Raw genomic sequence first — 8,851 nt, 5'->3', positions numbered from 1 at the left:
GTGCAGGGGACACACGGTGACCAAGAGAGAACCGGGGCCTGCCTTAGGGCGCTCTCGGACCCATACTCACACAGCGACAGCGCATATTGGTCCAGGTGGGGATGGAGGAGTCACTGGCAGAGGAACGGGGCCGGCACGGGGGCTGTGGGAGTCCCAAGGGGGGGATGTAAGAAGAGTGTGGAGGCTGAGGGTATCCGGGCAGACTCTACAGGCTTCACATTAAACCAAAACAAACAAACAAACAACAAAAAAACCCACTGCCATCATAGTGACCCCACAGGGCTTCCAAGGCTGTACATCTCCACGGAAGCAGCAGCCTACCACGTCTTTCTCCCACAGAGCTGCTGGTGGTTTCGAACCACCAACCTTTCCGTTAGCAGTCTATCGCCTTAGTCGCCTTAGTCACTGCGCCCTATAGGACGGAGTAGAACTGCCCCAAAGAGTTTCCAAGGAGCAGCTGGTGGATTCTAACTGCTGACCTTTTGGTTAGCAGCCAAAGTCTTAACCACTGTGCCACCAGGGCTCCCACATTAGTCCAGGCTTATGCAAAGGCCCTGAGAGATAAAGTCACACAATGAAGGCCTGACAGCTTGTCACAGTTCTGCTCTGCGTGGCAGAGATTCATCTCCCTGCTCTCATGCCACAGAAATCCTGTGCTTCCCCTATTCTTTGACCTCCTACCTGTTGTAAGGTAGCCCCCTTGGCATGGGTTGGCCCAGGGACCACTGTGCCTTGCTCTCCAGTCATTGTTATACTAGGACCCTGCACTGACCTTCTCTGCCCAGAAAAGTGCCTGTTCATCCTGCCGGCCGTATTCCGTACCCAATCCCATTTCCTCCCTCCAATAATATTCTTTCTCTGCAACCCAGAGAGACTTGAAGTCAACATCTAAATCAGCATTTCCAAATGACTGTCACCTGTCATCTCCTTTGTGATGTTACCTAATATTTTTCTCCAACGGTTATACATTGAATTGTGTCCCCCAAAAATGCACGTCAGTTCGGCTAGGCCATGATTCCCAGTATTGTGTGATTGTCCATGATTTTGTCATCTGATCTGATTTTCCTATGTATTGGACCTCCCACTTCTATGATGTTAATGAGGTGGGATTATTGGCAGTTATGTTAATGGGGCAGGACCCAATCTACGGGATTGTATTGTATCTTAAGTCCATCTCTTTTGAGATATAAAAGAGAGAAGCGAGCAGAGAAAGAGGGGGATCTCATTACTGCCAAGCAAGAAGAGCCAGGAGAATAGTGCACCCTTTGGACCCGGGCTCCCTGCGCTGAGAAGCTCCTAGACCAGGGGAAGACTGATGACGAGGACGTTCCTCCAGAGCTGACAGAGAGAGAAGGCCTTCCCCTGGAGCCGGCGCCCTGAATTCGGACTTCTAGCCTCCTGGACTGTGAGAGAATAAATTTCTGCCTCTTAAAGCATCTCCTTGTGGTATTTCTGGTGTCGCAGCACCACATGACTCAGACACCAGCACACGCATTGCCTACTCCATTCACAGGCATTTTTTGAGCATCTACTGTGTCAAGCTCTGTTCCAGGGACGGGGGGTTATGAAAAAGACAAAGACCCCTGAGTCTCTGCTGTATGTTAGACACAGTGTTCATCAGCCTGTGAGTCCTCAAAACACCCCGCGAGGTGGCTGTTCTTACTTCTCAGATGAGGAAGCTGAAGCTCAGGAAGGCTAAGGGGCTGATTTGTTCAAGGGCGCAAAGCAGGTAGAAGGTGGAGCAGGGACCAGAGCCGAGTCTTACTGAGAAATTGTGGGTTTTTTTTAAAACATTTTATTATGCCTTAGGTGACAGTTTACATGAAAATTAATTTTCCAATCAGTGACTCTTACACACATTGTTTTATGACTTTGGTTGCACTCCCCGCGATGTGTCAGCACTCTCCCCATTTGCGCCCTGGGTCCCCCATTTCCATTCGTCCTGTTTCCCTGTCCCTCCCTGTCTTCTCATCTTTGGTTTTAGGCAAATGTTGCCCTTTCGTCACCACAGTCTGCACGGATGTTGTTGTTGATTCTATGGCCCCATCTGTTATTTGGCTGAAAGGTGACCTCATAGTTTCAAGTTAGAAGCGTGTCTTAAGGCAGTAGTCTCAGGGGTTCCTCCAGTCTCTCTCAGATCAGTAAGTCTGGTCTTTTTTTTTTTTTTTAAGTTTTGTTCTACATTCTTTGCTATTCTAACCAGAACCTTCTTTTTTTTTTTTTTAAATATCAACTTTATTGAGGTATAATTTACATATAACTCACCCTTTTTAGGTGTTCAGTTCTATACATTTTGACCAATACATACCGCTGTGTGACCACCACCAAAGTCAAGGCACAAGACATCCTTTTCAGCCACACCCAGCTTTTCCAACCCCCCTTCCCAGCCATACTCCCGGCAACCACTGATCTGCTTCCTATCACCATCAATCAGTTTTTGCCTGTTCTAAAACTTCCTATAAAAGTACAGTACATACTCTTTTATGCCTAGAGTTCTGCTGCTAACCAAAAGGTCGGCAGTTCAAATTCACCAGCCGCTCCTTGGAAACACTATGGGCAGTTGTACTGTCCTACAGGGTTGCTACGAGTCGGAATTGACTGGACCACAACAAGTTTTTAACGGGTACTTTCACTCAGCATGTTTTTGAGGGTCATTCATACCACTGCAGGTATCCGTAATTCATTACTTTTGATTTGAATCCATTTTTATTTGAGTCATATTTCATGGCATGAAGTATGATGTCAGCTATAGGTTTTTTGTAGATGTCCTTAATCAGGTTAAGGACCTTCCATTCTCTTCCTAGTTTGTTGAGTATTTTTCACCTAAAAGGGTATTAAAAAACCCAAAATCCATTGCCGTTGAGTTTATTCCGACTCATAGCGACCCTTTAGGACAGAGTAGAACTGCCCCATAGAGTTTCCAAGGAGTGCTGGTGGATTTGAACTGCTGACCTTTTGGTTAGCAGCCAAACTCTTAACCACTGTGCCACCAGGGTTCCAAAAAGGGTATTAGATCTCTTTAAATGCTTTTGTCTACATCTCTTGAGATTAGTATGTGTTTTTTTTTGGTCCTCTGTCTTACTAATGTTTTGTATTACACTCTTTCATGTTCTGATGTTAAGCCAATCTTACATTCCTGGAATAAATTCCACTTGGTTATGGTGTATAATCATTTTTACATGTCATCTGGATTCAGTTTGCTAGTATTTCATTAAGGATTTTTGTACCTATGTTCATGGAGGGTTATCGGTCTATAGTTTTCTTGTGGTATCTTTGTTTGACTTTGGTATCAGAGTAATAATGGCCTCATAAAGTGATTTGGGAAATGTTCCTTTCTCCTCTATTTTCTGAAAGAGTTTGTGGAGGATTGGTATTATTTAGTCCTTTCATGTTTGATAGTATTTACCTTCTGAGTCTGGGCTTTTTTTTGTGGGAATTTTTTTTTAATATTTTATTTTTGGTGAAAATATACACAGCGGAACATATGCCCATTCAACAATTTCCACAAGTCGTTGGCGTAGGTTACATTCTTCACGTTGTCTCAGCATTCTGATTATCTCTACCCAAATTATTTCTCAACTATTGAGTTAGGCTCAGTGCCCCCTAAACTCTCATCTCTGCTTTAGAGTTGCTCTTGTCAGTTGTTTGGTTTAATGATGACATCAGAGGATAGTTTTGTTCAAGGTTTAATTATTATCTCAAGGCATTAGATTCAGGTGTTCTTTCAGTCTCAATGGGTTCATAAGTCTGGGTTCTACAAGCGTTTGAAATTCTGTTCTACATTTTCCCCTTTTGATCAGGATCCATCTATGGAGACCCTGACCAAAGTGTTCAGTAATGGTCTTTGTGGGAATATTTTTTAAATTACTCAATTTCTGTACTTGTAATTTGTGTCTTGCTAGGAATTTTTCCATTTCATCCAAGTTGCCTAGTAGCAGAAGCAGAGAGGAGTCCAAGAACCTCCTAAAAGAGTTGTAACACAGGTCAAGGGCTATAACACAGAAGGTGGTGACAGGCCCAAAACGGGCCCTGAGGCAGAGCCGGCAGTGATAGGGCTGGAAGGGGTCCTGTAGCAGAGCAGGTAGTGATGGCAGAAACCTGCTTCTAGGAAAGCAGCTAAGAGAGCTGAGCAAGCTGCTACACTGGCTATGAGCTGGGCCGGTTAGCAGTGGAAAAGCCAATGGCAGGGAGGCCAAAGGCAGAGAGACCTGTGTGGCTGAGAGGGGGTACGCATGGCCAACAGAAAACCTAACCCAAGGGGGTGAGAGAAAGCCCGTCTTGAGGGAGCCAAGAGGGGGAGTGCATAGCCGAGAAAAGAGCTTGCCTGCTTGTATGGCCAAGAGATGCCGAGAGAGCTTTCCAGCACTGGATAAAGTAGGGGTGTGCTCTCTGATTTGGGGGAGTCTTCTAGAACTTGCCTATGTGCTTCTTGATCTGATCTTGGGTTGTAGCCTGTTACCTCCAAGTTCATCCTGATCCTGAGTTGTAGCCTGTTACCTCCTTAATATACCACATAATTGTGGGTATGGTTCTGTGTGGCTATTGCAACGGATTATCAAACCCAGCAGAGAAGTAGAGAGTGCTGTAGGCGGGACGACTGGTATCAGAAATGGTGATGAAATTGGGGAGCGAGGTATGTCTGGCTTCCGCCTCATAAAAACCAGCTTTGAGCTGGTCCTGGTTCTTATTCCTAAGGAATCTAGAAAAGTTTTGATGCTCTATGACAACAATATTCCTTTATGTTATTGTTGTTTGGTGCTGTTGAGTCAGTTTCAACTCACAGAAATACTGTGTACAACAGAACCAAACGCTGCCCGGTCCTGCACCATCCTCGCAGTTGTTGCTGTGTTTGAGCCCATTGTTGCAGCCGCTGTGTCAGTCCATCTCATTGAGGGTCTTCCTCCTTTTCACTGACCCTCTACTTTACCAAGCATGACGTCCTTCTCCAGGGACTGGTCCCTCCTGATAACATGTCCAAAATACCTGAGATGAAATCTTGCCATTCTTACTTCTAAGGAGCATTCTGGCTGTACTTTTCCAAGACAGATTTGTTCGTTCTCCTGGCAGTCCATGGGACAGTCAGTACTCTTTGCCAACACCATAATTCAAAGGCATCCATTCTTCTTCGTTCTTCCTTATTCGTTGTCCAGCTTTCACAAGCATATAAAGCAATTGAGAGTACTGTGGATTGGGTCAGGTGCACCTTAGTCCTCAAAAGTGATGTCTTTTCATTTTAACACTTTAAAGAGGTCTTTTGCAGCAGATTTTCCCAATGCAATATGTTGCTTGATTTCTTGACTGCTGCTTCCATAGGTGTTGATTGTGGATCCAATAAAATGAAATCCTTGCCAACTTCAATATTTTCTCTGTTTATCATGATCTTGCTAATCGAATAAGTATGGTGAAAGGATACAACCCACAGGTTTTCTGATTTTCAGCCACGCAATATTCAGTTGTTCTGTTCAAAAGACTGCTTCGTGGCCTGTGTACAGGCTCTGTGTGGGCACTACGTGCTCAATATTCCTTTATAACGCTTTTTTAAATTTCTGTAGAGTCAATAGTGATGTCCCCTCTGTTCTTTCCTGATTTTGGTAATTTGTGTCTTCGTTCTTTTTTTCTTGATCAGTCTTACTAAGATTTATTAATTTTGCTGATCTTTTCAAAAGAGCCAACTTTTTGTTTCACTGATTTTCTCTATTGTTTTTATATTTTATATTTCATAGATTTCCACTCTGATCTTTGTTTCCTTCCATTATTTTGAGTTTGAGTTATTCTTCTTTTTCTAGCTCTTGAGGTAGAAACTTAGATAATTGATTTTAGGTCTTTCTTCCTTTCTGATATGTGTTTAAAGCATAAATTTCCTTCTAAATACTGCTATAACTGTATCCTATACACTTTGATATGTTGTGTTTGATTTTATATCAGTTCAAAATATTTTACAAATTCTCTTGTGATTTCTTCTTTGACTCATGGGTCATTTAGAAGTGTGTTGTTTAACTTCCAAATATTTAGAGATTTCACAAATTCCTTTCTATGATTGGTTTCTAACTTAATTCCATCATGGTTGGAAAACATACTTTGTATGATTTCAACTTGCTTAAAGTTACTGAGACTGACTTTATGGCCTATAAAATGGTCTACTCTGGAGAATTTTCCACACTCATTTGAAAATAATGTGTATTCTGCTTTTGTTAGGTTGAATGTGCTAACTGGTAAGTCAAATTTGTTGATAGTGTTGTTCATGTCTTCTGTATCCTTACTAATTTCTGTTTAGTTGTTCTATCAACTATTGAAATCTGTAATTATAATTGTTGAACTCTATTTCTCCTCTTAAATCCATCATGCACTTTGGGACTCTGTTGTTAGTACACATTTGTAATTACTGTACATCTCTGAAGTACTGACCCTTTTATCACTGTGAATATTCCTCTTTGTATGTAGTAATATTTCTTTTAACATCTGTCATGTCTGATATTATTGTTGCGCTTCTAACTCTCTTATAGCTACTGTTTGCATGGTGTATCTTTTTTGATTGTTTTGTTTTTTAAAAAAATTTACCATGATGAAATATATATAACAAAACATTTGCCATTACCATCATTTTTACATGTATAATGCAGTGACCTTAATTACATTCCCCATGCTGTGAGCATGGTATATCTTTTTCTTTGTTTTTACTCTCAATTTATTTGTGCCTTTAACTCTAAAGTGTGTCTTTTGTAGACAACGTGTTGTTGGATTTTGCTTTGTTATCCAGTCTGAGAATGTATTAGCTACCTTTCGCTGTATAACAAATTATCCCAAAACTTAGCACCATGAAACAGCAAACATTTATTATCTTACACAGTCTGTGAGGGTTGGGAATCTGGGAGTGGCTTACTAGGGTGGCTGTGGATCAGGGTTTCTCACGAAGTCACAGTCAAGTTGTCAATGGATCTGTCATCATCTAAAATAGGAGCTGGCAAACTACAACTGTGGGCCAAATCACCCTGCTGCCTGTTTTAATATGTCTCATGGGCTAAGAATGGTTTTTACACTTTTAAATGGTTGGCAAAAATCAAAAGAAAAATAATATTTCGTGACACTGAAAATTACATAAAATGCAAATTTTGGTGTCTATAAATAAAGTTTTATTGGAGTACAACTTCGCTCATTCATTTACGTCTTGTTTAATGGCTGCTTTTGTGCTACATCAGCAGAGGGCCGTAGTTGCAACAGAGGCTGTAACGCCCACAAAGCCTAACATATTTACTACCTGGTCCTTTACAGAAAAAGTATGCTGTTCCCTGTTGTAAAGCCTTCCAAGAAGTCTCAAGTACATGGCTCTTGGCAGGAGGCTTTAGTTTCTTGTCATCTGGGTCTTTCTACGGGGCTGCTCGAGAAATGGCAGCTGTGTGATATGTGACTAATTGCCTCCATGAACAACTGCCTCCTTTGCCATGAGACCAGGAGATCTGGATGCTTCCCGGCTACCATTACTGAACAGTTCGATCAAAGATTGTATAGAAGAATCTTGATCAAAAGGGGGAAATGCAAAACTGAATTTCAAATTCTCACATAATACAGACTTTCTGGAGCCATGGAGGCAAGATGAACCCCTGAAACAATTACCCTGAGATAATCTTTAAACCTTAAACCAAAAATATCCCCTGAAGTCATCTTAAAATCAAACAATAGTTTAGCTTAACTAATAAAGAACATCTGTCTTGAGTTTTGTGCTCTTTTAAGAATGATCTCTTTGGGATCAAATTGACAGTAGCAACTCAAAAGATTAGAAAAGAAACTTAGGGGGCAGTGAGTTCATGTTAATGGGGCAAGAACAATTCAGAAAATGAGGGTGAGAGTGGTTGCACAACTTGAAGAGTATATTCAATGTCACTGAATTGTACATGTAGAAACTGATGAATTGATGTGTGTTCTGCTGTGTACATTCTCAGCAACAACAATAAAATAAAGTTTAAAAAAAGAAGAGAAATGGCAGTTGACTTCCCCAAGAGTGAGTGATCCCAGAGTGAGAAAGTGAGAGAGCATGCCCAAGACAGGAGCTGCATTGTCTTTTAGAAACTAATCTGAGAAGTGATATACTATCACGCTATATTCTACTACTCACACAAACCAACTCTACTACAATGTAGGAGGGAATTACACAAAGATGCGAATACTAGGAGTCAAGGATCATTGGAGACCACTTTGGAGGCTGGTAACTACACGTTAAGTTCTGACTTTTCACTGAAGTATTTCATTTTTGTTGTAATTACTGATATGGTTAGATTGATATCTGCCATTTTGCTATTGGGTTCCCCCCCACTTAAAAAAAAATTGTTATTTGTCCCTCATTTACTACCTTATTTTGTGTTAAACAATTTTTAGTGTACCATTTTAATTCTGTTATTTTTAACTATGTATTTTAAAAGTTGTGTCTAAGATGTCATTGTGAGGGTTACAGTATTGCAATGATAACCCTAAGGAAAAGAATCAGCACAAAGCTGATTTCTATAAGGTAGGGTCAAATATACCCCTGTCCTCCAACTTCCCCACCATTTTTGACACCAGCCACTTTCCCTATGGTGCTCTTTCTCTATTGGGTTTCATAAGGGTCACAGAGAACTCATGTAAACAACATAATTGTAACAACAACTTTAGTAACAGAGAAGGAAATGATGAATATAAACAGAAACGAGGAAATGGAAAGGGCGAGGTTCACAAGGGGTCCCAGTATGGGGCATCAAAGCCTCGAAGAGGACCCGCTTACCCTTCCTGAAAACCACTGTTCATTCTCACCCATCAGGAAACTTTCAAATAGGAAACTCGATGACGACATTTGGCTTGTCTATTGCTTTTCTCAGCTCTT

The sequence above is a fragment of the Loxodonta africana genome, chromosome 11 (genome assembly GCF_030014295.1).
Source record: "Loxodonta africana isolate mLoxAfr1 chromosome 11, mLoxAfr1.hap2, whole genome shotgun sequence".
In the NCBI taxonomy this organism is placed as follows: domain Eukaryota; kingdom Metazoa; phylum Chordata; class Mammalia; order Proboscidea; family Elephantidae; genus Loxodonta; species Loxodonta africana.
The sequence above is the reverse complement of the archived record's forward strand: the minus strand, read 5'-3'. Positions refer to the sequence as shown.